Source organism: Macaca thibetana, chromosome 19 (assembly GCF_024542745.1).
Source record: "Macaca thibetana thibetana isolate TM-01 chromosome 19, ASM2454274v1, whole genome shotgun sequence".
NCBI lineage: Eukaryota > Metazoa > Chordata > Mammalia > Primates > Cercopithecidae > Macaca > Macaca thibetana.
In genome coordinates, this window is record NC_065596.1 from 52,047,871 (window position 1) to 52,068,858 (window position 20,988).

A 20,988-nucleotide genomic window follows, 5' to 3' on the forward strand; every position below is an offset into this window, starting at 1 on the left:
CACCTGGCAGCAGGTACCAAGGGCACCTGAGAGCTAACTCACAACAGAGCTCTCCTGATGGGGGGGGTGGAGAGTCTTGAAACCAGAGCCCCAGAAGGCATAACCTGCAGGAGGAGCCCTGTCTACACCACGGCCTGCACGAATGATAGTCCAGCCCGCACGGCCTTGCTCGAGACTCCATTCCCAGGGACACCATGGTGTACCTGCAGCTCAGGACCGCTGCCCTGCCACAGAGGGGTCCCCAGGGTCCCCAGGCCCTTCACTCTAATGTTCTCTGCACAGCAGGTGAGCAGAGCCCTCGGCCAACTTGCAGCCCTAGGAGAGAGCAGGGGCCTCCAATAAGCAAAGCAAGCATTTGCTTAGGACACAAGCCAGGCAGGGCCACCTCAGAGCTGAGCGCATTGGGAATAAGAGCTGGAGTTGACAGTCCCAAAGGAGCGTTGGAGTAGTTGCCACGGGAGGAAGCAGGACTTTGATGAACTTCCTTACAGCTGTGTTATGGCCTAACCACTATTCTTTATTCTAAAGTCCACATAGTGCGGAGCGAGGGACAGGGCCATCTCTTCTCAGAGCCCAGGCTTCCAGGGTCTTCCTCTGGTCCCATGAGAAGGTCTTCAGGTTGGGAGACTCAAATTTCATACACTGCTTTTCCTTAACAGGGAACCTACCTGTACTCAGGATGCCACACTGAGCTGAGGACCCCCCCCAGAGGACACTCTTGGCCTGGGCTTCCCAGGGATGCTGGAAATCACAGTCAGGGTGGGCAGTGTGGGGACAGTAGGCTGTGAGGCTATTTCACCTGCCCAGTCCTTGCAAGCCCCACCTTGGACAGGGATCTCCGGCCCTGGGAGGCTTTGGAGGTCATGGGGTGAGGGTGAGAGTTGCAGAGGGTGGTGGGTAGCAAAGCTTGGAGGTTTGGTCAGACAAGGGGCTCCCTGTGGAGAGTGTGGAGTGGGTGGGCTTCTCCAGGATCCCTGGGAAACAGGGCTGTGTGTGGCCAGGCTGAGATCCACCTGCCCTGACTGACACAGTGGGGAGAAGACAGGGCAGCGGACCTAAGCAGAAATCGGCCACCACTAGTAGATTTTCTAGGGGTTCTTCTTACCAGCAGGAGGCCCAGGCAGGGCCAGCTCTGTCAGGAAAGGTTTGACCAGAAAGCTCACTGTACAAGGCGCCTGGACAGGCACAAGCAAACCTCCACCCTGTTATCTGGGCAGCCCAGCCTAGGTCCAAGCCTCAGGCTGCAGAGACTGTGTCACCTGCTAAGGCAAGATCCTTGTGAGTGCCCCGGGCTCTGTGTCTGCCACGGCCTTGTCACCTCGCTAAGCCATCACAGAGACCCAGGGATGGCGCCTGGCATGTCTGCTCTGAGGCTCACCCCAGCAGGATCTGGAAGTCCCTGGCCTTTTACTTTGATAGGAAGGAGAGACGTCTGAGAAGTGTGGCAGTCATCATCTCTGGGGACTGAAGCAGCCCCAGCCCTGCAAAGGGCCAGATCAAATGCTACTGTACCCATTTTGCAAAAGGGGAAATGGTCCCAGCAAGGGAGGGAGGCTGCCTGAGGTCACAGAGGTGTTCGTAGGAAAACCCAGATTCCTGGCTCTCTGTATAATTCACATCTCAGCACACTAGGCCACCCGAGGCACGGTCCGAAGACCACACCCTGTTATACAACTGCACAGCACACATCCTTCACCTGAAAGCAAGGGGGAGCCACTCTGACCACGAGCAGCGGGGGTGGTCCACACCCTCCTTCAGATGGGTTCTAGACACCGGTCCCCCCACGCAGGTGACTGTGGGAGTCTTTCAAAGGCAGAAAATACTTTTTAAATTTTATTATTTTTTATTTGTATTTTAAACCAGTTTAATACAAAAAGAAAAATAATCACTTTAACAAAAACTCCATTGATCTGACTTAACTAGAAAAAAAAATCGCAAGGAATCCTGGAAGCTTGTTTTTGGAAGTTGCTTTGGAAGCCAACTGTGAGCAAGGAAGCTCTGTGGGCTTGGGGCAGGGAGGGTTGGAGAGAAGGAGGCGGACGAGGCAGAACCACCATTCCATTCTCTGAGACAGGCTTTCTCCGGGAAGGCTGCAGCACATCCCCCTCTTCCCTTTCACCCCCGACCCCTCTGTCCATCCTGGGGTGCCCACAGACCTTCTCTCCTCCCACAGTGAGGGTCACGTGCACCTCCCCATGCTGGAAAGATTCAACTTCTCTCATTCGCCGCCTCTCTCCACCAGCAAAATGGCAAGTGCAAATTGCACCCGGGTGTTCAAAAGTGTGGCACAGGCACCAATGATGGGAAGCAAGACTCGTTAGTTCAAATTTTATTTAATTTAAACTTTTTCTTGCAACAGATTCTTGCTCTATTACCCTGGCTGAAGTGCAGCGATGCGATCAGAGCTCACTGCAGCCTCCAACTCCTGGGCTCAAGTGATCCTTTCATCTCAGCCTCCCAAGTAGCTGGGCTGACAGTTGCACACCCCCGTGCTCAACTAATTTTTTTTAACTTTTCATAGAGATGAGGTCTCCCTATGTTTCCCAGGCTGGTCTCGAACTCCCGGCCTCAAGTGATCCTCCTGCCTTGGCCTCCCAAAGCACTGGGAATACAGGTGTGAGCCACCACACTTAGCCTTAAAATTTTAATAGTCCACATGCATTTACTTTAATGTGACTCAGGGAAACGTAACCAGCACCTTCAACCCACGATCTCACACCAACATTAGGACTGGGCTAACTAAGGTGGGTGGGTGTCAGGCTGGGGAATGAGAGAGTGGAAGAGAGAGAGAGAGAGAAGTTGATGTAAAGCTGCTTCAAAGAAAATATTAAACAAATAATAGGAGGGTATGGATATGGCAAAAGGAAATAAACGAAGATCATATGGGGAGTAAATGAGGTGCAGATTATCCAGTGAGCAGGCTAAGCACCTTCCTAGGGCACCAGAGCAGTGTAGGCACCACAAAGTTGAGAAAAAATATTTGAAACAATGTGATGCTTTGGGGGAAAATATTAAATCTCAGAACTTTCTTCCACTTCTCTACACTTATGCTACAGCTTCATATTGCTTTTTGTCTGAACTGCATACAGGGTGGCGAAAGGGCACCTGCCTTTTTGGGTGCAGAGCCCTTACAACCAGTCCTCAGTAGGAAGGGCCACCATGGTCAGGAGCTCGGGGACAGATGGGCTCCTGGTCTCCCTCCATCTCTGCTCAGAGCATTAGGAAAGACAGACATAACCCCAGGAAGCTCAGAGAGGCCCCTCTAGAGGCAGGCAGTGACTGGAGGCATGAGCAGGACCAGTGGTCACCCTCAGTACCCTGTAGAAGGTCCCCACGCTTGTCACCTCCAGGCCCTAGAAATCGAGGGCTCCCTCAGGATCTGAGCACCAGGCCAGGCTCATCAGGGGACATGGATCTCCTGAACCAACCTTACAAAACCCAAGGGCAAGGGAGCCAGGGCCCTGAGTCGCCTAGAAGGGCTCAGATCAGATAATGAGGAATGGGTTTTACAAAGTAGCCCTCCGCCACAGCCCATGGCCATCCGATCGTCTCCCTGTGGCCCATTATCCGAGCACTTGAACCCTGGATAACAATGAGTTCATAGAGAAGAAAGTGCTCGGCATTAATTGTCTGTATTTAGTCACGCAAACAGAGGCAATGGTCTGAGAATGGCTGGTTAGCCGCTGACAGCCTCAGCTCCGGGCTGGCTCCGAGGAGCGGTTACAAATTGTTTTGATGGAGATTCTACCAGAGCAGTAAATTTCCTCTTAAACCTGCTTGCCTGGAACAAGTTCTCTCCCCTTCCTCCGTCTTCTCCTTTCTCCCCACTTTTCGCCTTAAATGAAATTCCTGCCGCTGCTAATATCCAACAAATAAACATCATTAAGAAATTGAAGACACTGAAAGAATGTGTGGTTTATGTTAAATTTTCCCCTGTCAATCAATTCTGCATGTCTGCATGAAACCGATGATCGCATCATCATGTTAGTTTGCCTGACTTGTTCGGCACAAAGAAGGTGGGAACATTTTCTCAAGCAGGGATGTCAGCACTTGAAAAATCCATCACCATCTGTGCTCATTTTCTGAAAGGGAGAAAAACAACCCCTGTTTAAGAATACACCAGAACAAATAACTTGAATGTTTGAAAATAAACCACAGGGTCAAAGAAACTTTATAATGAAATGGGGAAGCAACAGTATTGTTCTGTTTTTATAACGCGGGGCTGGCGTACCTTCATTTGACACAGTCTTTGCTCCAAAAATAGATATTAATAATACCCATGGAAAGACCCGCACCATGTGAAATGCATGCAAACACATTATTTTAAAAGCATCTAGCAAGGCCCTGGGAGAGACCTATGGAGAAGGAGCTCTTTCCTGCTCCCAGCTCTCAAACCCCAGGGCTCTGATGAGGCAGCCTCTGCATTCATTCCACGCCACGCCTACCATTCCCACTTGTCCCTGCCCCTCCCCACCCACTTTTCTCATCTGAAAGGCAATCAGAAGCCCCTCTAATCCCAAGAGACCACCACCCATAAAAAGCCAAGGAAGGAAAAACTTTCGTCACCAAACTTTTTGAGCAAAGCCGTCGAAGCCACCCTGCGACAGGGACGCAGAAGGGAGGAGGGAGACGTGAATGGAAACATTGTTCCACCCTTAATAAACTCATAAGCCAAGAGCATTTTGATCTAATTTTTCTTTCTGCGTCTCACTATTGTACTTTGTCATGAGGAGGTCTCACATAAATAATGTAGTGTTCTTATGAAAGTTTTTAAGACACCCAAAGTTGGACAGCAGTGTTACAAATGATGTCCGACACAAAGAATATCAATTAATCAAATGGTAAAACACTACAAGAACTCACAGCACACAAGTAGCAGAGGGAAAGATAAATTGATTTTTGCTGCAGCACTGCGTCTTTTCAGCCGCACAACTGTGTGAAAAATACCAGTGAAAAAGTGTGCTGAGGCAGCAGAACCATTTAATACTCCACAAACAGTTATCTAAGGCAACGTCCAATAACCAGACAGCACAGTAATGTGACCTACATACTAACAAAATCATTTTTAGACATAGAAGCGACTCCACACCGGCCCCCGGGATACCAGTTAGATAACCAGTTATCTCTTGCAACCTTCCTGGAACTTTGTCTTTGCCCCCTTTCCCCCATTTCTACAACTAAAATGTGTTACCAGAGACCATCCCGAGAGCAACCAGAAAGACACAGCGAACACGTCACTCCTAAAGTCATTTCATTTGCTTGGCGACCTCTTGAGTCTCTGCATTTTCATAGCTTTTTTGTTGGTTTTGATTCCCTTTACATGTCTTCTTTCGTGTCTGATGGACTTCTTGTCTTTTCCAAGACTTTTTTCCTAGACCAGAGTGGGAGAGTCTTGCAGTTGCCTGAGGACTCTTCTTTTCAGGACTTCTCAGAGATCTTGCCAAGTGTGGTTAAGTTTGGCAGAGGACAGGGCTGGGGGGACACTAAGGTATTGCCATGAATCGCACTGTCATTGAATTGCATCATAAGAAATTTTCAAGTGCCGTTCTCTCCAAGCTGGCCTCATCACCAAAGATCTATCTCACAGACCCTTCCCGGGAAATCGTGGTGCTCCACTTGGGGACATAGCCCGGAGTGAGACTGCACAAAAAAAACAGACTGCTGGAGTCAAAGCAGAGCCCTGCTGTGACCACAGAGTGACTTCCAGTGACGTGCAGTTCCCCAGCTGTCTGGAGAGGAGCAACCCTTAGAACTTAGAGCCTTACAGAACTCTCACTGGCTTTACCAGGCCTTCATTCCCTCTAGTAGCTGTCTATGGGCTGCAGGAACCCATTTTTATGGAACACATGAGGACTCTGAGGACCTGAAAAGCTCCCATCGCCTCCATCACTGCCCTGGAGCAACAAAACCAAGATGGCGCCTAACTCAAGAATTTCTCTCCAGCTAGAGTTGAGTGCCAGCTTTGTAAGTCCTTTAAAAAATCTTCTCCTTCTAAACCTTTCTCCCACCCCATTTCAGTCTTCAGAACTTATGACTGATAATCCTCTTTGTTTCAAGAAAATCATGGTTCACATGAAAAAAAAAAATGTTCACAAGATTACATGGAGAAAGCGCCAAGTCCCCCTAAAATAATGCCACAGCAATCAAGTTCATCTCAGTCCACACTGTGAGTATTTTTAGGGTAATGTTACCCTTTATGCACCAAGCTAACGATGACAAACCATACACTTCTGTCCCTGAGACACAGCAGATGGAATCCTGGATTCTGCTCTTGGTTCTAATGCTCACCTCCACAGGTGAGGGCTGGCACCTCCCTTGAGATGTGCTACATAAGTTCTCCAAGATGTCACCAGCCATCAGCCAGAGCCCGTGTTAATACAGGCCTTAGCATAATGAATGGTATACTTTGCAGATTTCTGTTTCCAGAAAAGAATGATTTAATATCATAAAGTAAAGCTTCAGACCTCCATGCCAATTACTGTGTTTAAGTCATCGAAAGCCACCCAGGAAGGTTAGAGGAGCATGCCAGTGTTAAAGGAACGTGTAACCCATCTGCAAAGAGAGGCCAAGTTACGCTGCTTTCTGGGTAAGAAGAGCAACTCGCTAAAAGCTTCGACACAGTGAGAAGAAAATGTCAGGCACCACAACCTTATTGCATTGGCAATAAACACGAGCCAATAACTAAATCATTGTCGCCGGTTTTGCTAGCGGGTCAGGCTGAGAAATACTGAAACACATAATCAAGTTCGGACTGTATTTTAATAGAAAAAGAAAAACGGTAGCGATCACAGCCCACTGAGAATGTTATGAAGCAGGAGCGATGTATCAGGAGAAGGGGCTCTCAGCAGAATGAATGGTCAGGGTGACTCTTGGGTGAATGTGGTAGACCAGAAAGAGAGGAAAAGAAGGCACGTCTCCCTCATACCCTCTGTTAAAACTCTCCTTAGAAGAGAGAAGTTTCCAACAAGGAAACAATGAAAAGCTAGAAAAATTAAAAGCATCCCTCACGGAAAGCCAACGCAGGTGCAGAACAGATTTTTTTTTTTTTTTTTTTTTTTTGCACGTCCTCTGGCCCCGGGAACAGTGCCCACCTAATCACGGTGCCCCCTGAACACAGTGGCCACGCCTCATTTAGCAGTGACTAGTTTTTCATTTCTTTAAAAAAAAAAAAAAAAAGGCAATATTTCACATATCAATCAAAAAAGAGGGGGGAGGTATTTAAGTTATTTTAACATCAAGTGTTTTTTCAAAGCTATAAATATATGTGAGGGGACTAATTGTAAACTTCTCCCAGAAACCCAAATCCAAATTCATGTTGCCATGCGAATTCGAGATAATAAATTACATCCTTCTAAGTAAAGCATCCACTGTAATAAAACACCCACCCCAGAGAACTCAGAAGCTCTGATCCCAGCTAAAAGGATTCATGCCTTTAGAATTCTGGATATATATACATTATTTTTTCTGTCGGTTCCCTCAACTTCTCTCAATTACTGATGTTCTTTACATACTGAATTTTCTAGGGTTTGATGCGTGATTATGGCTATATTTTTATCTATATGTTTTGTGGCTCTTACACTTAAGCTTTTTGCTCACAAATCTTTTATTAAAAGTACTAAATTGTAAAAAGCACATTCATATTTCATTCAGTGTTCCATACAGAAATGTGAGTTTTCACAGCAAACACAGCTGCATACAGAAAGTTACCGTAAAATAACATACTAGACTACAGATCTCTGCACTTTGAATGTTTCAGCTCAGAAGTAACTTCACCAGAACTATATTTTCCAGAACATTTTCATCTTCTTTCTCAAACAAACTTAGAACCAACTTTTCAATTTTCCAAATCAAAGTCACAGGTGAAATATTCACCTTGAATCTCATGCACTTCTAGGCAAAAGCCAAAAGCAAATTCAGAGACATTTCAAACTTGACAGCTTTCATTTGCTCTATCAAAGTGTTAGAGGTAAGTGTGTCACAAACCAAAGACATACACATACATTTTGATATTGGTGTGTCTGTAGATCTTAGCTTGAAATGAATAAGCAAAGAGAAGAGAATAATCTGACTGTGGGGTGAGATGGCTCAGATATTGAGCCAGGAAATAGGGTGACAGAGAGATAAGACAAGAGCCTCATTGAGTCCTGGGAATTCCAAGGTATTGATCCAAGGCAACAAGAGAAGACAGAAACTCAAAGCTGAAGTCTGACCAGTGTAAACGAGCATCTCTTTACAAAAAAAAAAAAAAAAAAACTCTCCAGGCAATGTACACGCTGGCCTGGTCAGCTAGCAAGCCACTGACCTTTTGAAAAAAAAAGGAGTGTAGAATTAAAACTGCCAATAAGGCAAAACAATTACTCAACACAGATTTCATGAGCAAATGAATAAATGGGTGAATAATGTGAACATTTGTCAGTTGCAGTCAGCATAATAAATGAATCTGATATTAAAATTTGGAGGGAAAAATAAAACTGATGTGACCCTCTGTCAGATCACATCACTAAATATGTCGGGAGGATCCACTCCATGCCTGGCCCAGGCTCTATGCTGCTGGGGGACCGAGGGAGGACAGGGCGCCTCCTTTCCTCACTCACGCTGGCCCCTCCTGCGGAAGCCCAACCAGTGTCTACCAGGGGCCAGGGCAGATGGCCCCCAACCCCTGCCTTGGTCCCCTACCCAATTCTGCCTAGAAGAGTCCTCCCAGTGCCGAAAGGTGGGCTCCCAAACCCCAAACCCCAAGCCCAGATCTGGGGTCACCATGTGAACTCAACCTTGGCAAGAGACTGTTTGAGTCTCAGCCTCCAATGTTGGTGCCAGGGCAAAGCTGAGACAACCACCCCTGCAGCTTCTCAGTGATGAAGAGGGCTGAGGCTCAGGGCTATCTCGGGGGCTTAAAGCCAGGACTGCAGAGCAGCCTGAGCTGATTCTCCTAAGAACATTAAATACCCAGCTGCTCACCGCTCAGATCACACCTCCATTCGCCAGGCACTTGACTCAATTCACAGAACACTTTCCACCCCTCCCCATACACAGTGAAGTGTGCATTTTCCTTCCTTGTTTTGTACAATTGGGGAAACTGAGCCAGTCAAGAATGGGTTCTTGAGGGTCAAGTGAGGACATCAACTCCCCTCCCTTCCCACGGACTCTCTTGCGCCCACTCTTGCCCCTGCACAAGCTCACTCCTGGCAGGTGATCCCCTAGCCCAAATTCTATATGGGCTTCCTCAACTATTCAACTACAGTGGCGAGCTCACACTGTCCAGTCCATCTGGGGCAACCAAGGCCCAGACAAGAGAAAATGCAGCCTCAGGCCCTGGAACTTATGGCAAGCAACACCCTCAGCCTCCTGCCTTCCAAGCTTCAGCCTTCCTGCTCCTCTCTGGGCTACTCCCTTGGGCTCTTAATTCTGCAGAACTTCAGAGGAGCAAATGAGCTGGGAACAGAGATGTCTGCCCCAAGCAGTCTCCTCCTAGGAACAGGCACTCCTCTTGCAGAGGCATCTTTGCAAACCGTCAGGAAGATACAAATATGCTTTGCCCCTAGAACTTCTCTCCAGCCCGATTATGAGAACTTGGGCTGGTCCACCATCCATCATTTCCCCCGGATGTTGCCGGCAGAGGCTAAGAGCCTGTAGGCTGAGTGGTCCACGTGGGGCAGTTCTGTGAGCCCCAGGCTTTCATCCGATCTAGCGCACAAACACAGCCCTCTCCCCCTACCGCTGTCCTCCTCAGGGACCCTACCAGGTCGCCTCACCTGCTGGCCCCAACTGTCCCCAGAGGAGCCGACTCTTGGTCACATAATTAACTCACTCTCTCCCCTTTAACTGGGGACAGGCAGAGGGAGGCCCCCACTGAGGTCCCGGCCCAGGCTCCCCCTTGTTGAATCAGTGAAGTTAGGAGGGCAGGAACTGGGCAGGAAGTTGGATTCTAGCTCTGCAAAGTCTCTGGACCTCAGCGTTCCTTCCAGGAGAATGGGATAACAACTTCAGCTCCCTCCCATCAGAGGCTTCTGGAAGGCTCAAATGAGAAGGCCTAAGGGACCTGGCCTTAGGAAGGATTCATCAGATTGCGTGAGCCCGGTTCCAATGGTTCAAGCTCCCTTGGACTGACCTGCGTCTCTGGCTGTTTTCTCAGAGGAAGCCCTGAGATGAAGATGCAAATGCGGGCGGTTTGTGCGGGAAGTTTGTGCGGAAGTTTGTGCAGGAGGTAGTCCCAGAAAATGCCAGGGGATAGCGGGGAGGTGGGGAAAGAAAGGAAGCCTGTACATAGCAGGCTAAAAAGTTTACTGCACTGAGGGCACCAGCCCTGAGTCCCACCGGGAACTCTAAGACCCTCAGCGGAACCCCCCATGCTGCTCCATCCGGGGAGAGAGGAGACCGCTGCCTACTCATCAGCTCCCATCCTATCATCGACTGAGGGGTGCTCCAGAGGTGTTAACTCCCTGGCATGTGTGCTTGCCCCATGACAAGCCAGACACACACCAGTGATGAAGGACACCCCCAGGCAGAGTCATGGATGCTGGTGTGACAACGCCTCACCCTGAGTAGTGAGTGGCTGCCAAGGGGCACCAAGAGTATCTACTATCCCTGCCTAATAAAAAAAGTGTCGGCTGGGCACGGTGGCTCATGCCTGTATTCCCAGCACTTTGGGAGGCCAAGGCGGGTGGATCAGGACTTAAGAGACCAGCCTAGCCGACATGGTGAAACCTTATCTCTACTAAAAATATAAAAATTAGCCGGGTGTGGTGGTGGCCGGCACCTGTAATCCCAGCTGCTCGGGAGGCTGAGGCACAAGAGTTGCTTGAACCTGGGAGGCGGAGGTTTCAGTGAACAGAGATTGCACCACTGCACTCCAGCCTGGGCAACAGAGGAAGACTCCATCTCAAAAAACGAAAAAAAAAAAAGTGTCAAAAAGCAAACAGGGAACCTGATTCCCTTTCAAGGAACAATCCCCAGGCTGTCTGCTCTCCAGAGAAGCTAGGAACCTGGCTGATCACAGAAATCTGGAGGTGGCACCAAGGCCCCTGCCCTGCACCTCCTGCACTGCCTCTCTTGCCCTGCCTCTCTCACCATCACATAGAGCCTGCCATGGCCACAGATGCACCAGCCACCGAGCTAACCGGTGGGGTGACAAGGAAGGCACATATCCTCCAGAAACTGGGGTCACCTCTGGGAGATGGAGCAGGTGTATAGCAGTGGAGACACAAGGTGGTGTGCCCCGTCCCCGTCTCAGGAGACCCTGACACCAGCCGAGCCTCAGAAATCCATCGCCCATCTAGGAGCTCCTGGAAGCTTCGAAATGCCAAACGCAGATGAAAACATGTGTGCCTAAAATCCACTGAGCCAGAACCACCAGTGCTTTGGGCATCCCTGTCTATGAAGGTTCTTACATTGATATTCTAGCTCCCAATGTCAGGAAAAATTATGTAAAAACAAGGAAAATGCCCCTGCCACCAGAGAGTTTATAGTCCAGCAGCGGGGGAAAAGGGGATGAAGGAAGTAAGGCCAACACCAATTTGAAAGGGTCGTCTTCTCCTCCCTTGCCAGTCAAATCTGGCGCACTGTGTCTGCTGCATCCATTCAGGACATAGTGGTTGCTCTCTCCTTGCAGGCCCTGGGGGGAGTTGGGGGGTTTCCCTGGAGGATTGGGATGGTGTTGACATTCTATACAGAGGGCCCAACAAGAGAAAACGCGTGGAAGGTGGAGGTGTCTGGAGTCCGTGAGGACCAGCTAACAGGACACAGATGCCAGTGGCTCGTGGGCTCCACCCTTGGCCCTGTAGCATTGTAGACTCCCAAAGAGGGCACTTCCTCTTGAGAGTGCCCCACAGACTGCATTCTAGAACTGAGTTCTGGTTCTGTGTCTGCTCTTCAGTGGCCACGTGGACCCAGACACCTGACTTCCCCTGTCTAAGGACCTCCTGGGTCTTTGTGCAAATCCTATAGGATTCTGCATGTGACAACCCAGGTCACTGGGCAAAGCCACAGGCATTGCTAGGAGTTAGAAAGGAGTCAGCCCCCAAGACGCAGAACCACGGCTGTGAGTCCCAGGGCCTGCCCACAGCAGACCCAGGATGCCCAGGAATCTGCTCCCAGCACGTTCCCCACTTGGCTGTGGCCTTGGAGACCTCCCTGCCACAGGACGGACAGAGCCTCCCATCTCCCAAGGACTCGCAGCAGAGCAACACAATCTGTGTTAGGATTTCCAAGGAAGCAGGCCTCCCTTTTCCACATCATTGCACCAGTGCTCCATGCATTCTATTTTAGAACGACTTTCTCTGCCTTACCCCCAAACCTTCTTAATAGTGCTGGGAAAAAATATTATATACAAACAGTGATTATAAAAAATTATTTGTATACGTTGCTAAAACGTGCTCTACATCTTTATTTAGCATCGTCTCCATGAAAGTATCTCAATCCTTGAGACCCTGACACTGGCTTTGCAGAGGCCTCTACACACCTCCCTCCTCAGCGTGCAGAGGTGGGGCAGATTCTACCTAGCCCACATCAGCACCTGGCAGGGACCTCTCTGCACCCAGCCTGGTAATTCCCCTTTTCCCTGGGCTTTTTTTCTTTTTCAGCATCATACATTATATTTAAGTCTCTCCAGCAATACAAATTTCAATTTGGCCAAGCTCTTTAATATTAATAGTTGTCAATCCAAATGCAGAGTGCATAATAAAAAATTTAATCGAAACGAATAGCTCACATATTTCTCTACCTCCTAAATATAGTTACCAATTAGACAAAAGATTTGGTTATATAACTTTGTAGAATTAAAGCCACCTACTAAGGACCACCAGTTAGGGCTGAGAAAGCAACAGTGCAGATTGCATTCTGTCCATTACTCTTAAAGCACATCTCACCTTATCCTTCCTTTCCACCTAGGCACAAACTGAACATGGAATGTGCAGGCATGCAATTCACCAAAGTTGTTAAAGCTAAATTGTAATCAGCTAAATCAGCTAAATCAGCTAAATTGTAAAAGTCACCCAGAGTGATAACAGAAGGGACCTGGGGCATCCCTTCTGTCGCCCTTTACAGCTAAAGCAACAGCGTCCCCATTGCCGCTACCCCATTTTGCAGACAGAATAACTGAGGCTCAGAGGCATGAGCCTCAGCTTCCTAGTTCCTCAGACACAAAATTATCATGCGAAGAGGTTATTTCTGTTTAATATGAGAACTAAGTTACTGCCGGTTTCCCTGCTCTATGCTGAGAACCCACACGTCACCACTGGATCAGGGGAGCCACGGTCCCCAGAGCCTATGAAAACGTCCACAGCCAGAATCACTTCCCAGGCAGAGCAGACACAAGGGCTGACTTTCCATTGTGATGACCAGGGGCCTGATGGGGCGTCCCAGAACCGCAGTTCCAGGGGCAACCCCCCGACGATCCAGCATTTTATGGAATCACTGAGCTGGAAAAGACCCTGCGTCTCCTATCAAACCCCATCCCCTCCTATTGCAGCAGCAGAAATAGTCCAGGGGAAGCTAAGAGATTTGACCAAGGTCATGGAGCTAGTTAGCGGCAGAGCTGGGACTCGAACCTCCAGACACACACACACACTCGTGCACTCAGGCGTCGAAGAGTGCTATAAGCGCTGGGTCCAGCCCTCACCAGGCTCCCCCCGTTGCGGTCATCCTGCTGGGTACCTGGGGTATTTCTTTGGCAAATTACTCCAGACCTCTTTTGTGAGCTGCTCTAGGCTCTGCCCTGAGTTCCATCAAGCAGGAAGTTTAAATGAAATGGCTCCCAAGTTCCTTAAATGGTTTAATAAAACATATACTGACTGCAATGTGCAGTTTATAGTGGCAAACTATTGCCCCTCAGTTGGGAAAAATGACCTCCAGTCGGCAATATTCCTTTCAGCTTCATGATTCTAGTCTGCTGTTGCCCATTCCCTCAACCCACTGGGCAATTCTTTTCCATAACAAGGCCGGCTGCAGCCACCGCGTGCACTGCGGCCGAAGGTGCTCAGCCTGTACCTCCACAGGGCCCGGTCTGTGACAAGATAAAAGAAACACCAGGCAGATGACAGTGGCACATTCAGAGGACAGGAAGGCTGCCTGGAGAGCAAAGAGAGCCCAGGAAATAAATGCAGGGGATTCAGAGAGTTTTGAGGAAATCAAATGTGGCATGAAACGGAAAGCACTGTGTGAATGTAAGATTCCTATTGAACACCACCCAGAATTGGGATGGACAACAGGTTAATCAGATTCGGGGGGGGGGGGGGGTCGGGGGGAAATGCCTGCTCTTGGCATCTGCAATGGTAAGATTTAGAAAACTCGAGGAGGGTATAACATGAATTTCTAAAACTCTCCCACGTTCATAACAAATAGCTATTAATAACGCTTAATCACAAATGCCATTTCCGATATTTGGTGCTGAAAGGTTTTGCCTCGTCTGAAAAGTACTGGAATTTGACTGCCAGAAACTGATGACCTTTTATCCTAAACTGTGCAACGAGATGGCTTGTTAAGCTCATTAGTATTATATGGTGAATTAGATTAGGCCATTTTATGATTTTTCAAAAAAGGCTTTTTTGATATAAAAAAGCAGCAATTTCCTTTTTTGACATTTTTCATTTTTAAGGTAATAAAAATGGCACATGTGTACCATGGCATAATGGATTAATTAAGGAATATTATGTTTATCCTAACTCTTAACCGAGTTGTACATCTTCATAACTCACTCATAAAAATTAATGCATTATCTTATACCATGGGATGATAGATCTTCTATTTTTACCAAACCTGCTCAGAATACATTGTTCTAAATTGGATTATTCTGAGAAATAGTGAATGCCATATTCCAATATCATCAGCCCAAAATCATATTGTGATTTTAAAATGTTACATTATTATATATAAAATCTAAACCTTCTCCCCACTGTGGCTTTGAATTTCTGGACTCTTCTGGCTCTTGGAGGATCTAGCTGCCCCCACCACCTGCCCTCACAGCCTATTTTATATCTTCTCTCATTCACAATGGATTTGTTGTTTAAAAAACACATTCATTGCATCAAAGAGTCACTGGACAATATTTTTGGCTATCCCTTTGTGTCTTGATGTAGATGTGAATATAAAAGAATATTCATGCAAGATTCATAAAGGCCCCAGATTTCTAAATCAACAGATGAAAAATCCCTAAAAATAATAATGTCCAGATGTTGCTTATTTAAATGAGCTGCTGCCATTTAATGTTGCCAATCACAAAAGTGATAGAATTTGTGAATTTCAAGGTATTCATAATTTACAGAGGATTATAATTTTTTATCAAGGGAGCATCCAAGGTGATTAAAATCAGTGATTTCAATAAATACAAATGATTCTTTCACAGAGGCTACCTTTATAAACTTGGCCTCATACCACGAAGCCCACATTTTCACATTGTAGAGTCTTTTTCTTTCCCAGGCCCCTCTTCAGCAGGAATGTGACCTGCCAGGCCTAAAATGCAGATTATTTTTAATGTGCTGCAACTTCAGAATTGAAGGAACTCTTAGAAGTCATATCAACCCAATTTCTCTTAAGGGTAAGAAAACGGAGCTCAAAAATGTTTGACCCAAAGTCTTGCAGCTGAGAAGTAAGAAAGAAGCTTCCAGAATCCAGCCTTCTGAGGTCCACCCACTAAAATTTAGGTTTAACGTTACTATAATCCCAGGCCCACTGGCATTGCCAAAGGAGACTGGGAGAAATGAAGATTCCCAGGTTCCTTCCCAGACTGCCATACCTGCAGATCTGAGGCCTGGGGACCTGCACCTGAAACAGATTCTCCCAGCAATCCTGAAACCATCGCTATAATGTATTCCCTGGTCTCAAGTCTCCTAGATGCCAAAAAGTTTCTTCGGTGTGAGACAGGATGAAGGAGTCAGCACACCGTTCTTCTGCAGTTGACAAAGATCTTTCAACAGCCCAGGATGCTGCAAGCATTCTGACCCCAACGCTACCAGCATTAGGAAACTCCCATGCAAATGGTCATCAGGAGACCTGTTCTTGAGAGGCAGAAGGGTACAGTGGCAGGCAGAGCCGGCCTGATGTGCACCAGCAACCCTGGAGTAGAAATGAAACTCCACTCTACATTCTGGGCCGTGTCCGACTCTTGATTTCACATCCTCTGCTCTGTATGGCAAAGCAAAGACAGGGTATGGTTCCTTTGCATAGCTGGTGATGGGGTGTGAGCCACAGGGGGACATCCTGGGCACACCTCCTATAGTCCAGTTGCAACCAAGGGTCTCAGCTTGAGTCAGAGTGATGCGTCTTGAATTTCTAATGGGCACCTGGAATTAGCCCACTATGCTAAAGGGAAGAGGGCACTGTAGAGGACCCGGTGGGATTCCTTAAAGAAGGGCATGAGGCCAGGCACGGTGGCTCACGCCTGTAACCCCAGAACTTTGGGAGGCCAAGATGGGCTGATCACGAGGTCAGGAGTTTGAAACCAGCCTGACCAATATGATGACACCCCATCTCTATTAAAAATACAAAAATTACTGGGTGTGGTGACGCGCACCTGTAATCCCAGCTACTCAGAAGGCTGAGGCAGGAGAATCTTTTGAACCTGGGAGGCGGAGATTGCAGCGAATCAAGATTGCACCACTGCACTCCAGTCTGGGTGACAGAGGGAGACTCTGTCTCAATTAAAAAACAAAACAAAACAAAAAAAAAAAAAAAAAAACATGAGGTTTGTGGGGAAAATTTAACTCGTAAAGGCACAAGCGCAAGGCCAGTGGCCTCCTGCTGCCTGGCACCGAGCTCCCATGCTATGCATATGCATAACAATACAAGGAGGTTCACCGCCGGGGATGCTCATTTAGCCTTGAGAAAGGGCTACCTGTGGGAGAATTTCCACCCCCAGCTCCTGGCCACTCCTTTACTCCAGCCATCATCCTCTCTACAAATCCTAACAATAATATCTGCACGCCTAGTCCTTCAAAGAGACAGTCACTACATCCTGGTGCTACACTGAAGTAAAAATAGAGTTCTGTCCACCTTTGGTAGGCGACACCTGTGCCTCTGTTGGGGAAAGAAATTCATCTCCCTTCTTTCAAAATCCAGCTCCATTCGAGAACATGCCAGCCCTCTGAACTGAATGTTCTTTTTAAAGTTCAGTAATAAAACCCTCAAGGGTTCAAAAAGAAGTGGCTTAAGATCAAACGTGGGCCATTAAAAAAAGCACTTAAGTAGAAATTCTGTTAAACTGGATGTAAACTTTCCCCCACGTATCATTTCCAGGCATACGAAGGGATTATATAGTTCATCTAAAAGGACTTCGAGAAAAAGCTGCCTGGTACCGATCACAGTAGTTTCCAGACCAGCCTTTCCTTAAATACATCTCATTTAAGTTGAAGATGGAACTGAAGGGCAGATGCTTGGGCTGCAGTTGGACTGAGCTTCAAAACTCTTTTGAAAATCTCTTGGAGGAGGAGGGCAATGTCTTAGGTATAGGGGAAGCAGCACTGTTCTGGCCACTGGAAGGGTCTTCCCTGGCTGGGGCCTCACACTCCCCACCTCATAGGAAGCTTTTCTTCTGGAAGTTTTACTCTCACCTTCCCCTCTCCACTGCCAACACCAGCTGTAAATACGGAGGTCCAAGTCCCATGAAGGGAGCACAGGGAAATACACAGAGGACAGAGGGTGGCTCCCATGAGAGCTAAAGGATGCTGCCATCCTCTGGCCACCAGAAGGACCTAGATGCTGCTTGGAAGACCACACACCCATCTGTGCCTCCCTTCCTCCAACCAGAAGGCCCGCAGTCTCTGCCCCAACCACATTAGGTGACCAGGGGGAAGAACCAGCTTTTTCATGATGTCTCAGCAAAAACCTGCAGCTTTAGACGCAGTTTAGCCTCCCTGTGGGTAGAGAGCAAGCTGAGAGCTGTCCAAGCCAGCTCTCCATGGTTAGAGATGGCAGCCACAGATACAGGACCTGAGCCCTGGAGAGATCCACCCATTCTTCACACCGGCTAGTTCACAGAATCTCCTCCCAGAAACCTCTGCACTATCAAGAGCCATACGAAAGGGTTTCACCCAGAAGGAACCTCACTGCCCATTTTCCCCAGGACGTCTTGGCCAACAGGGACTTTGACCAAGAAGGGACAGCCATGGTGACATCTCCTGAGGCAACCAAAGGCTCTGAGTTCTGTCACCTGGCCCAGGTAGTGGGTTCTGGGACCTGCAGGGCTGACAGGGCACTGTTCTGCTCTCTTCCCAAGACACCAACAAGCACAAAGTCTTCCCCATGACACTCCACTGCCCTTACCAATCAGGGAATCCTACTGCCTTTCCACCTCCACTGCAGCTGCTTTCCTGGACACTGTCAGTCTGGGAGGTAGCATCAAATACTCATCTCTGAAATGGGATAATGACAGTACTTATTACATGAGGTCACTACAGAATTAAATAAGATCATGCATATAAATGAGCATGGTGCTTGACGCCCCCAGTACACAGTCATTAAGCGCTAGCAGCTACACACAGTAGATTTCCCCACAAGCTGAGCTGCCCTGCCCAACACTGGTCTGGGCCCCATGGAGGCCTCCAGACAGGTGTGAACTCTTATATGCAAAAGGGAGCCAGCAGTTCAGCATGGAAAACACTTCCTACAGGACAGGGCAGGACTAGGAGCAAACACCACTACATCTGGCAACAAGAGGGACCGAGGATCCTGGCTGGTTTGCCCCTCAATTAAAGAACGAACATCCGCCATCCCTATGATTAAAACTCTTGCCTTTGCTTCAGAGGTTTTCAAACATTTTTTTCTACCCACAATTTTTTTCAAGTGAAAGTTTTCCAAGGCAGTTCACTGCGTAAAACAGATGTGCACGGAGTGACCCCGGAGGCAGGGCTCTGTGTGTCCTGGAGCCCCCAGCTCCCACTCCCTGGACGTTTCTGCTTCATGAATATCCACTGGCAGGGGATTACATTAGACCAGTGGTTCTCAAAGTGGAGTTCCTGGGGCAGCAGAAACAGCATTGCCTGGAAATCTGTTAGAAATTCAAATTCTTGGATGATACCCAAGACCTTCTGAATCTGAAAATGTGGGTTGGGGCCCAACGTTGTTTTTTCAAAGCCCTCCACGCAATTCTGACACCTGCTCAAGTTGGAGATCCACAGCACTACTCCAGCCGTAGTGTCATACCTTGGTTACAAGCGAGCAGACAACCTCCCCACCCCCGCCTCCAATCACACTGTTTCCTGCAGGGCAATCCCTGATTTGATTGGCCTGGGAGGAGGCCTAGACATTGGCAGGTCTTAAAAGTTCCCTGTGTTGTTATCATGGATAGCCAAGTTTGAGAATTACCCCTCCAGTCTCTTGCTACTCAAAGTGTGGTCCAAGGACCGGCAGCATCAGCATCTCTTGGGAGCCTGTTAAGTATGCAGAATCTCACTTCCCTAGACCTGCTGAATCAGAATCTGCATGCTACCAAGACCCCCAGGGCTCTGTGTGTACATTCCTGACACTCTGGTCTAGGTCATTCTGTTTAAGACTTACAAAGAACCTTAGATGCCCACCCTTCAGGTAACAGCCTGCAGTTGCAATGGCCTGAGGCTCTCCAATGTCACCCAGGCTGTGGACTGCAGATAGACATTAGAACCAGCCTCCTCACTCCAAGAGCAGTGCTCCTTCCCACACCTATGTAGCCTTCATGTAAGCATGCCTGCCTCAACCTCCCTCACAAGCTTCTCTCAGCCTTCAGTCCCTGTAGGAGAGGAGAGAGGAGTCTGCCCCACCTAAGGAAGCAGGAGTTGAGTTTGGAGGGTCAGGGCAGGGGTATCTTGCAAGAATTCTGCAAACTTCCAGAACCTTCTCTAGGGAGGCTGCCACTCATGGGGACATTGGCCACCCGCTGTCTTGTTACTGGAGACCTGATCATATTTGGGATGTCACATTTCTAAAAACATTGAAGTCATGTTTAAATACACACACACACACACACACACACACACACACACACACACACACACACAGACACATTGGGGCCTAGAGAGGAGAAACAGAAATTTGGTGAATGATTCCCGCATATGCCATACTTACATTTTTTAACTGTCAGTGTTGTCTCAAGTTATATTCTGTTGAGGAACAAAAATTATTCTGTTGAGTTCAGCCCACTCAAGAGCATCATTTTGTACTATTAACTGTTTTCAGACATGAAATAATACACACACATCCACATTAGAAAAACTTCATTATTTTCTTGGGGTACTGCAGGAAGAAAATAAAAATGACTTGGGGGTAGGGAAAATTCAACACATGCACCCCTTCACGGCCACCTCAACAAATACATGTGCCTCTACCTCCCCAGCTAAAACTCCCTCTCCTTTGGGCAGCAAGCTCCTCCATGTTGAGGGCCTCACTCCACCCTCTAGAGCTGAGCACAGGGACCCTCAATAAATGCTTAGCTGCTCATTGGCAAGAGATAGTGAAAGACAGGGGCCGTCGGAGCAGAAGAGTCAGGGAACTCAAGGTCAAATGAATTTGTGGCCACGTTACCAACACCTACTGGGCAACCAGGCAGGTAGAGAACAACACCAAGTCAAGACCCAAACTTCATCTTTAAACAGGGAAAAAAAACCTAATAGCTTTCCCTGTTTCCAAAATGTATGGGCATAGGTTAACACATACTTCTCCTGCCTCTTCTCAGGCACAAAGCAACTGCCACCCTCACCCACCCCTTCTTCCAGTATTTATCAAGCTCCTACTAAGTACAGGCCCCTTGGCTCAGGCAGCACTGCACATTTTCAAGGATGAAATGCAAACTCCAAAGTCATTTCTGTCTTTCTTGCAATGTGCTAACATGCCGATCACATTATCATCCTGCAACTCCGATTATCGTACTTTCCTTTGTGCAAAATGAATCGAGCCAGAAAACTCTAAGGGTAAGAGTCCAGCTCTGCCAGGCCTAAACCACAGCCAAAAGTTCATGAAAAACACTGTTGTGCCTCACACTGCAGCCGCGTGAAGCCTATTGTTGAAATACAGTAGTTGCTGGGGGCT

General features: G+C 47.9%; 2 protein-coding genes across 11 annotated transcripts in view; one reads left to right on the top strand and one right to left on the bottom strand.

Annotated features, from left to right (window-relative positions):
* Window positions 1–20,988, bottom strand: part of ZNF536 (zinc finger protein 536) — a 490,140-nt gene that overhangs the window by 400,172 nt on the left and 68,980 nt on the right. The window lies entirely within an intron of this gene.
* The window catches only part of LOC126943623 (cytochrome b-c1 complex subunit Rieske, mitochondrial), a 1,156,760-nt gene that overhangs the window by 60,996 nt on the left and 1,074,776 nt on the right, over window positions 1–20,988 (top strand). Inside the window, exon 1 of one of the 2 annotated variants that reach the window (XM_050772591.1) lies at window positions 63–66. The exons of the other annotated variant lie outside the window; for it this stretch is intronic. The gene's annotated coding sequence lies outside the window, so the exon portion shown is untranslated. Of the gene's footprint in view, window positions 1–62; window positions 67–20,988 lie in introns of those variants that run through there. 2 annotated transcript variants of the gene reach the window in all.